Source organism: Copadichromis virginalis, linkage group LG18 (genome assembly GCF_057382275.1).
Source record: "Copadichromis virginalis isolate Kocher_CV1m ecotype Utaka linkage group LG18, C_Virginalis_male_GT1.1, whole genome shotgun sequence".
NCBI lineage: Eukaryota > Metazoa > Chordata > Actinopteri > Cichliformes > Cichlidae > Copadichromis > Copadichromis virginalis.
This window is the reverse complement of record NC_140635.1, coordinates 38,301,268-38,310,807: the sequence shown is the minus strand read 5'-3', so window position 1 is coordinate 38,310,807 and position 9,540 is coordinate 38,301,268. Positions and strand designations below refer to the sequence as shown.

General features: G+C 35.6%; 1 long non-coding RNA gene across 2 annotated transcripts; it reads right to left on the bottom strand.

The window, feature by feature from the left end:
- Positions 1-2,309: 2,309 nt before the first annotated feature.
- Positions 2,310-4,849, bottom strand: LOC146688600 (uncharacterized). 2 transcript variants are annotated; one of them, XR_014916492.1, is made up of 4 exons: positions 4,320-4,849; positions 4,152-4,227; positions 3,247-3,275; positions 2,310-2,817 (listed from the first exon to the last, which is right to left on the bottom strand). It is a non-coding gene; the product is annotated as an uncharacterized LOC146688600 (long non-coding RNA). The 2 variants fall into 2 exon arrangements; XR_014916491.1 differs by lacking the exon at positions 4,320-4,849 and having other exon boundaries at positions 4,152-4,281.
- Positions 4,850-9,540: the final 4,691 nt, after the last annotated feature.

Here is a 9,540-nt window from a genome sequence, read left to right as displayed (position 1 = left end):
TTTTTATTTTCATTGCACATCTCATGTTGTGCATAATCCTGAATGCAAGATTACTTTGATACCTGTCTCGCATTAGTTGTTTCATTAGTTGTCTGTGTCTCTCTCTGAATGCATTGTCATGTGCATAACGCTGAGTCACTCGAGATCTCTGTCTCTCTCTGAATTCAGGGTTTTCTTGATACCTTTTAGTTATATAGTTTTTTTGTTTTTGTCTAAATTCAGCATTTTCATTATAACGTCTTTTAACATATTGTTGTTGTTTCTGTCTAACTTTAGCATTTTCAGAAAAATGTCTCTTAATATATTCTTTTTGTTTGTGTCTAAATTCAGCATTGTCATAATAACGTCTTTTAATATATTGTTGTTTTTTCTGCCTGAATTCATCATTCTCACAGTAACGTCTTTTCATATACTGTTGTTGCTTCCGTTTAACTTCAGGGTTCTTTTTATATGCCTCGCTTGTGCAAGATTTTTTCTTTTCTTGGTATTCTTTGTTTGAAGCATACTTTTGTCGTTCTTTCCTTTTTTGATTTTCTTTTCTTTGATTTCTGGTTTTCTCTGATGCCATTAATCGTCTTTTCATTTTTCGCCTTTGATGTTTATTAACTTTTGTCAGTTTACAGATTTTCTGAAAAACTTCATCAGAAAGATCACAGGCAGCACCATTTTTTATTGCAGCATTTGATTGACATGAAAAAGCATCATTTGATAAAAGGAAATTAAATTGACTGGATTGGTCTTCAGTTGGTATATTAGTAAATTCATTCTCATGAGCTTCATATGATGTGAACTCAGTAATGTAGACTTCTTGTTGTTTCACCAGTGGTGTACAAACAGACATTGGAGAGATCTCAGTAAGATCAGTGGTTGTGTTTCTCCTTGGAGTAGAGGGGTTTGCTTCATCAACAGTTGTATCAGAGTGAGTAGGTGCCACAGCAGTGGCGGCTGTTGGTCTGCAGACTGTGTCTGTGATAGTATCACTCAGATTGACTGTGCGCACACTGTAAAACTGCACAGGCTTCAGTTCATAGTTACAAGAGGGTGATATCTCCATCATTTCATAAGAATCTTGGAGCCTCTTAATCATGTCACTCAGGACTGTGAATTTCAGCATCACTGCTGTACCACGATTACATGACCATAGTGGTAGAGGAAGACCACTGGGTGTTCTGGAGTGTGGATCAAAGAAACCATATTTGCCTGATGTGGATCTGAACACTGCGATACACAATCCACTCATAATCAGTAAGGCATACTGCACATCTGACAACAGGCAGCTCAGTCCTGCTTCTAAGCTCAGAAAGGTATCTACTGCCTCCTCTGGAGGTTCTTCAAATGTCCCATACCGGGAAGGCTGTGTCATGTCAACATGATATATAGACCTACGAGCATCAACTTTGTCTGGCAGCTCATCGGTTGCCAAATGAATATTTTTAGGAAATCTTTTCTTGGCCTCTTTGTACATCACATCACCTTTATCCAAGACCAGATTAAGGCCAGCTGTAGTCAGGTTTTCATTCTCATGAAGGAATGCAAGAAATGTGAGTGAGTTACATGTGCACTGCTTGTTTCTGGAGTCTCCATATTTAGGATGAGCCTGGCTGCGAGATGCACAGATATGTGTAACAGAGGGCTGGTTTTCAAAGTTCACTCTTTCTGCATGAGATGGTCCTGCCACATCACTGTGACGGCCTCTTTTTACAATATCAGCATAACCCACCTGTGGGGCACTTGACACCTCAGGTTGGTCTCTATGGTTTACCTGATGATCATTAAATTCATGCTGCAATCCAATCTTTACAGCATCTGCATAGGATACCTGTTGTACATGTGCAGGAACATGTTGACCTGCCTGTTTGACACCATCAGCATTGGTCTTTGCAGACACAAAGTCTTCTGCAGAGCTCTGAGGAAAATCACACTCAGCTTGTTCACATGTTGGTACTTCATGAAACTCATGGAACTTCTTCCAGCGTTGTTTTGCAGCTTGTGACTTTTTCTGCTTCCTTGGCATTTTTACACAAGTGTTTCTCTTAGTCTTTAGAAAATATGTTTATAAAATAAGAGTGGCACAGAGCAGGAGATGTTTTCTTTGTCTTTATATTTCAGTTTTTATTTCTCAGGAACAGATGTCTTTGTTTGTTTGACAGTTTGTCAGTCGAGAGAATAATATGCACTCTCTTTATTGGCTTGGCACAACTTAGCAGCAAGCGCAAAGTGAAAAACAGGTAGAGAGAAAATTTAGAAGAGAGAACAGACAGAGCAGGAGAAACACGGCTGGGAAATCACAATCAAACCGTGAATTAGAATTTTCTTTATTTGTTCAGTTTGTTCTCAGGTAGAGGCAATATGCACTCTTTATTGCTTTAATGGCTTGGCATTTTTCAGCAGCAAGCCAAGAGTGAAAAACAGGTAGAGAGAAAATTTAGCAGAGAGAACAGACAGAGCAGGAGAGACACGGCTTTAAATCAAACCGCAGAGTTTTCTTTGTTTGTTCAGTTTGTTCTCAGGTTGAGGCAAAATATGCACTCTTTATTGTTTTATTGGCTTGTGCATTTTTCAGCAGCAAGCCAAAGAGTGAAAAACAGGTAGAGAGAAAATTTAGCAGAGAGAACAGACAGAGCAGGAGAGACACGGCTTTAAATCAAACCGCAATAAGATTCTTGGTTTGGCAAAATTTCTCACAAACCACAGGGTGAAATACAGATGGAAAGAAGGCAGAGACAACAGGTGGAGTAGGACAGAAGATAGAGGGGTTGGGGGGTTGGGATGTGAGATAGAAGACTGGAGATCTGGTCCTTGTTCTTCTTCTGCACACTGTGAACAAAAAACAAGAAAAAAAAATAATTTTAATAAAATGATATCACATGGTAATTGTATGAACTAATTGTGACTACTGAAAAAGGGCAAAACAAATATTCAAGCTAAACTGTTGTCGGCTGCCATGTGCAAAAAGTTGCACAATTTGGCACTTTTAAAAAGAATAAATATTTAATTAAATTCAGCAATAATATTTTTAAATACAAATATGATTGAGTGAATTGTTAACTAATCACATGTAATGTGCAAAAATGTACGAAAAAAATATTTTAGCCCAATTGTTAAGCTGAACTTATGTGTATTTATTATAAAAATGTGTTTAAAAGGTCTAGCACAAAGTTTGAACCCATCACTTTAAAGCTTATATTAGTCAGACTCTTTTTTTAAAAATTTGGTGTACTTCTCTAACAGTATGTGCACACCTACCAGGCAAAGCACAGATGTGAGTCAAGTTCCTGAAAGTGTAAGACAAGAAATAACATGTTAGTTGTCTGTACAGTGTTATCAGACTAACAAAAAAACAAAGCCCACACGACATGATACACTGAACTTATAGTCAGCAGGGTAATTATAGAGTAATATAGCACACCAGCTGATACAGCAGCCATTTTATAATTCAAACTAATTAACTGAAGTATTTATTTAAGTACTTATATAAGGCTACTGTTAGACTGTTACTAGCCTTAGCATCGCTGCTAACGCTAGCATTCCTGCTAGCGTTAGCACTGCTGGTAGAACTAGCACTCTTACTGTTAAAACTGAGGCACAATGGCAATAATAAAGCTCATTTGTTACTTTTGTCTCACTGACCGCCAATAAATATCACAGGAATATCACAGGAATATTCTTTTTGTCAGTTAAAAACTGCTAAGGCTAGTGTTGGCACTATAGCTAGCGTTAGCATTGATGCTAGCATTAGCATCGAAGCTAGCATTAGCACTGCTACTAACAGCAAAAGTCATGAAGTACTCTTACTGTTAAAACTGAGGCACAATGGCAATAATAAATCTCATTTGTTACTTTTGTCTCACTGACCGCCAATAAATATCACAGGAATATCACAAGAATATTCTTTTTGTCAGTTAACAACTGCTAAGGCTAGTGTTAGCACTATAGCTAGCATTAGCATTGAAGCTAGCGTTAGCACTGCTGCTAACAGCAAAAGTCATAAACCTATATAAATGGTAGCAAAGGTTATTCTTTTTTTGCTTTCTTTATTCTGTGAACTCTGTTGAACTTTAAAAAGACTTGATATGTGAGTTTAAATGTCAAACATGTATTTTTACCATCATAAAATTAAAACAGTGCTGTACTGAGTGTATTGTACTTACCACAGCAGAGAGCAAAGCGGAATGACGGCAGTTGGTGCAGTGATTAGTTAAAGACTGATGAGGCGTTCAGGTGGTGCTTGGAAATTTGAGCATCAGTTTGAACATCAATAATGAGCATATATATTTCTCTGTCATAGAGAGACAGAGAAAAAAATACACAAGACTCACCAGCATACAAATTGGTACTTTTTCTCTTTATGTCACTCATTCGCTTATACTCAGGAAAGAGGGCAACTGGCATTAAATTAGCAAATAAAAAGTATGTCATCTTGAACTGTTTTATGGATTTTATTTTAAGACTACTTTGAGCGTATTCGTGGGGAGATAAACTATACAGACTAAAAACAGAGACATTAAATGAGATTCGATTATTTAAAATGTGGGAAAATACACTACAGACAGGTAGATGCTGTGAGCTTTAATTATCCAGTCAGAAAAGATTATTTTAAAGTCATCAACTGACTAAAACTGCCGAGGTATGAAAAACCTGTGTGGAGAAGACAAGTCCACCAATACACAATCAACTTGAATTTAACAGGGCAATAATTCAGGGCTCTATTCAGTTAGCCTATATTAACTACTGACATACTGTTAATCTGTGGCAAAAGCCTGTCAAACCTGTCTTATTGTACCTATTGAAAAAGTTAATCTTACTACAACTGCTTAGATGTAACACACATTTTTGATTTAATCTTGGCAGAGTGAGAGACAGAGCTCGTTAAGCAGGCAGGTGTGAGCCTGGTTGCTATAGTGACTGCACCCAAGGGCTCCATACACACGTACAGAGACATGCACCTCACTTTTGCTGCTTAAAATGAACAGAAAAGTCAGGCCGAAACAAATCGCTCCCAAATGAAAAGTAAAAGTCGTATTGACAAAATTCTTTCACCGTGAGCGACAGCAATGTCTAGTCTACCTAATTCTCAGTTTTCATGCCTGTGGAGCTTATTATATGGACGTGGTGACAGTGGAAAGACACCATGCTCTTCTGATTTTCAAACGAACCTTCTGAGCCATTTTAACATTAGTCTATGGAAGAGTTGGAGGGAGGAGGCTGTGCATTGGTGACATTTATGAAAGAACCATAACACCTAGTACAATAGTAAACACATTGGATGAAAGAGGACAGCGATGGCTACGTTTTGAGGGTAAAATCATACCTGTAGAGCAAACGCTGCGGACACAGCAGCAGTTTTAAAAAAGATTTTAAGATTAATTTTTTTGCTCCTCTCACTCTAGCAGTTGAGCTGCCTCACTCTAGCCCCAACATTCCGTCCCATACACACCCATTATAAACTCTGAAACGGGTGAAAAAACATCATGAAACTTAAACTGGAACTGAAGAAAAAGTATAATAGATATTGAAAAGATAAATACAAGTTGAATAGTTGAATGTCTTGTCTTCGTTTTAAAGTTTGAATGGTGGCTCTACGTCAATGTATGTGGAAGTAGATACAGTTTAAAGAGGAGTAAGTTGAATGAGAATTTGAAGGGTCTCTCCATTGAAATGCATGGGAAATTTTTGTTGAAAAAAGTTGAATAAAATTAAAAATATAAATGTTAAAAATGAGAAAAGTAGAAGCAGTCATGTCCAAAAGAAGAGGAATCTAATGGTGTTTGAATGGTTTTTCTAAGTTGAACGGTTTTGAAGGAGATAGACGCACCCAATGGCTCCATACACACGACACAGACATGCACCTCACTTTTGCTGCTTAAAATGAACAGAAATGTCAGGCCGAAACAAATTCTTCCCAAATTAAAAGTACATGTCGTATTGACAAAATTCTTTCACCGTGAGCGACAGCAATGTCTAGTCTACCAAATTCTCAGTTTTCATGCCTGTGGAGTTTATTATATGGGCGTGGTGACAGTGTAAAGACACCATGCTCTTCTGATTTTCAAACGAACCTTCTGAGCCATTTTAACATTAGAGTCTATGGAAGAGTTGGAGGGAGGAGGCTGTGCATTGGTGACATTTATGAAAGAACCATAACACCTAGTACAATAGTAAACACATTGGATGAAAGAGGACAGCGATGGCTACGTTTTGAGGGAAAAATCATACCTGTAGAGCAAACGCTGCGGACAAAGCAGCAGTTTTAAAAAAGATTTTAAGATTAAATTTTTTTGCTCCTCTCACTCTAGCAGTTGAGCTGTCTCACTCTAGCCCCAACATTCCGTCCCATACACACCCATTATAAACTCTGAAACGGGTGAAAAAACATCATGAAACTTAAACTGGAACTGAAGAAAAAGTATAATAGATATTGAAAAGATAAATACAAGTTGGATAGTTGAATGTCTTGTCTTCGTTTTAAAGTTTGAATGGTGGCTCTATGTCAACGTATGTTGAAGTAGTAAGAGTTTAAATATGAGTAAGTTGAATGAGGATTTGAAGGGTCTCCCCATTGAAATACATTATAAATTTTTGTTGAATAAAGTTGAATAAAATTAAAAATATAAATGTTAAAAATGAGAAAAATAGAAGCAGTCTTGTCCAAAAGAAGAGGAATCTGAAGGTGTTTGAATGGTTTTTCTAAGTTGAACGGTTTTGAAGGAGTTAGATGCCAAAAAACGTACGGAATATGGAATAATAGATAATAAGAAAGATTAGAATAACAATACTGTGAATGCTTTTCAAGCATTCACACTAATAATAATAAAGATTACAACAACAATACTGTGAATGCTTTTCAAGCATTCACACTAATAATAATAAAGATTCGAATAACAATACTGTGAATGCTTTTCAAGCATTCACACTAATAATAATAATAAAGATTAGAAGAACAATACTGTGAATGCTTTTCAAGCATTCACACTAATAAAGATTAGAAGAACAATACTGTGAATGCTTTTCAAGCATTCACACTAATAATATGTACAGAACTGAGAGAATGTCCACGATGTGTCACATGAGTAATATATGGCCTGAGGATGTTATTCAAATAAATTATAGATTGTGCTGAAAAACGGTAACGTTTGCACAGAAACTCATCAGGAAATGATAAAATGTCCAAACGCGCTCTGATCACTCTCTCCCGGCGGAGAGCTCTGCAGAGAATTTGGGCTTCACGATCTACTGGCTCTTCAAGGAAGTGGCACGCCATGTCCGACACTTCCTACTGTCAGGTTTCCGACAAAGGGGCGGAGACAGTCAGGGTTAGTTGTAGTAAACCTGCTAGGGAGCAGGTTAGCTTCACGGCGTGTGTCGTCATAGTGACTCACTCAGGCTTCAGCTGAACTCGCTTTGTGAAACCGAAAAACCAGAGTTTTCGTTAACTCAGGGTATACTTACTCAGTTTTTCCACTAAACCGGCTTCCTGAAACAGGGCCCTGTTCATTCTAATTCTGTTGTTTTGATTCAAATTCCATTGTTTTTCCATTGAACTGAATTTGAATCAAAACAATGGAATTTGAATGAAAACAACAGAATTAGAATGAAAACAATGGACTATTAATACATTCTAATTCCGTTGTTGTCATTCAAACTCTGTTCTGTACATTTCAATTCAGTTTGTTTTATTCTAATTCCATTGTTTTCATTCAAACTCTGTTCTGTACATTCTAATTCCGTTTTTTTCATTCAAACTCTGTTCTGTACATTTCTATTCTGTTGTTTTGATTCAAATTCCATTGTTTTTATTCAAACTCTGTTTTGTACATTCTACTTCCGTTTTTCATTCAAACCCTGTTCTGTATATTCTAATTCTGTTGTTTTCATTCAAAGTCTGTTCTGTACATTCTAATTCCGTTGTTTTCATTCAAACTCTGTTCTGTACATTCTAATTCCGTTGTTTTCATTCAAACTCTATTCTGTACATTCTAATTCCGTTGTTTTCATTCAAACTCTGTTCTGTACATTTCAATTCTGTTTTTTTTATTCTAATTCCGTTGTTTTCATTCAAACTCTGTTCTGTACATTCTAATTCCGTTTTTTTTTTCATTCAAACTCTGTTCTGTACATTTCTATTCTGTTGTTTTGATTCAAATTCCATTGTTTTTATTCAAACTCTGTTTTGTACATTCTACTTCCGTTTTTCATTCAAACTCTGTTCTGTATATTCTAATTCTGTTGTTTTCATTCAAAGTCTGTTCTGTACATTCTAATTCCGTTGTTTTCATTCAAACTCTGTTCTGTACATTCTAATTCCGTTGTTTTCATTCAAACTCTGTTCTGTACATTCTAATTCCGTTGTTTACATTCAAACTCTGTTCTGTACATTTCAATTCTGTTGTTTTGATTCAAATTCCATTGTTTTCATTCAAATTCTGTTCTCTACATTCTAATTCCGTTGTTTTCATTCAAACTCTGTTCTGTACATTTTAATTCCGTTGTTTTGATTCAAATTCCATTGTTTTCTTTCAAATTCTGTTCTCTACATTCTAATTCCGTTGTTTTCATTCAAACTCTGTTCTGTACATTCTAATTCCGTTTTTTTCATTCAAACTCTGTTCTGTACATTTCTATTCTGTTGTTTTGATTCAAATTCCATTGTTTTCATTCAAACTCTGTTTTGTACATTCTACTTCCGTTTTTCATTCAAACTCTGTTCTGTATATTCTAATTCTGTTGTTTTCATTCAAAGTCTGTTCTGTACATTCTAATTCCGTTGTTTTCATTCAAACTCTGTTCTGTACATTCTAATTCCGTTGTTTTCATTCAAACTCTATTCTGTACATTCTAATTCCGTTGTTTTCATTCAAACTCTGTTCTGTACATTTCAATTCTGTTTTTTTTATTCTAATTCCGTTGTTTTCATTCAAACTCTGTTCTGTACATTCTAATTCCGTTTTTTTTTTCATTCAAACTCTGTTCTGTACATTTCTATTCTGTTGTTTTGATTCAAATTCCATTGTTTTTATTCAAACTCTGTTTTGTACATTCTACTTCCGTTTTTCATTCAAACTCTGTTCTGTATATTCTAATTCTGTTGTTTTCATTCAAAGTCTGTTCTGTACATTCTAATTCCGTTGTTTTCATTCAAACTCTGTTCTGTACATTCTAATTCCGTTGTTTTCATTCAAACTCTGTTCTGTACATTCTAATTCCGTTGTTTACATTCAAACTCTGTTCTGTACATTTCAATTCTGTTGTTTTGATTCAAATTCCATTGTTTTCTTTCAAATTCTGTTCTCTACATTCTAATTCCGTTGTTTTCATTCAAACTCTGTTCTGTACATTTTAATTCCGTTGTTTTGATTCAAATTCCATTGTTTTCTTTCAAATTCTGTTCTCTACATTCTAATTCCGTTGTTTTCATTCAAACTCTGTTCTGTACATTTTAATTCCGTTGTTTTGATTCAAATTCCATTGTTTTCTTTCAAATTCTGTTCTCTACATTCTAATTCCGTTGTTTTCATTCAAACTCTGTTCTGTACATTTTAA